Below are 1,165 nucleotides of genomic sequence, written 5' to 3' on the forward strand. Positions count from 1 at the left end.
GGCCTCCCTCTGCTGTGGCCTCTCCCGTTGCGGAGGACAGGCTCGGGACGCGCAGGCTCAGCGGCCATGGCTCACGGGCCCAGCCGCTCCGCGGCACGTGGGATCCTCCCAGACCGGGGCGCGAACCCGGTCCCCCTGCATCGGCAGGCGGACGCGCAACCGCTGCGCCACCAGGGAAGGCCGGTAGGTTTCTTTCTTTTTTATTTCTCTGATGTGGAAACTTCAGGACAGGCATTCCAAAAATTAAACACTAAAACAAGCTGACAACAATGACCACAGGACATCTTGGTAGAGCATAAGAATCAGATAAACCTCTATATTATTTTCCACATATTATGGTTTAGAGGAGAAATAGGGAAAGAGAAAGGAGGGTGTGAGGAGGGATAGAGAGACAGAGAGAGAGGGAGAGAATAAGAGAGAGGACAGTGGTAGCCAGGGATACAAGTAACTTGTATTTTTCTTCTTAATTCAAGAGCCAACTATGGCACTCAGGCCAATTATTTTTCTTTTATGATCATAATTTCTTAAAAGTGAAAAAAATCTGCACCCTAATTATAAAATGTAACAAGAGAGTTAAACCTTTCGGCCTCCCTGAAACAGGTGTTGTATACGTGTAAGATTTTTTTTTTAATATTAAACATGAGATTAGCCCTTTTAAAATTGTACTTTAATACCATCTTGAAGTCATGAAACATATACTGATCACATCTGTACAATTTTGTACTCTGAATTCTTCAAGTATAGTAGGAGTTTGTGAAAGACTATTTAGTTGGTAGCACTGTGCACAATGCTTCCTTATCCATGTGCAAATGATAAAAACAATGTGACTACATCTCTTTGTTATTTACTTCTCACATTCCCTATGTCACTGATTCTTCTCAACCTCTGCACATTAGAATCACCTTCAAGGGGGAAGAGGAATCTTAAAAGAATATAGGTGCCTGACAAAACACTTGGATAGACATTTCTGCAGAAAAGATATTCCAGAAGTGCACAAAAATATGTTCATTAATCATTAGGGAAACACAGATCAAAACCACAATGAAGTATCATCATCATACACTACATACCCACTAGGATCTCAACAATCAAAAATAAATACATAAATGAAAGTAAATAACAAGTGTTGGTAAGGATGTGGAGAAATTGAGACACTTGTACATTG

This window comes from Physeter macrocephalus, chromosome 1, assembly GCF_002837175.3.
Source record: "Physeter macrocephalus isolate SW-GA chromosome 1, ASM283717v5, whole genome shotgun sequence".
Taxonomy (NCBI): Eukaryota; Metazoa; Chordata; class Mammalia; order Artiodactyla; family Physeteridae; genus Physeter; species Physeter macrocephalus.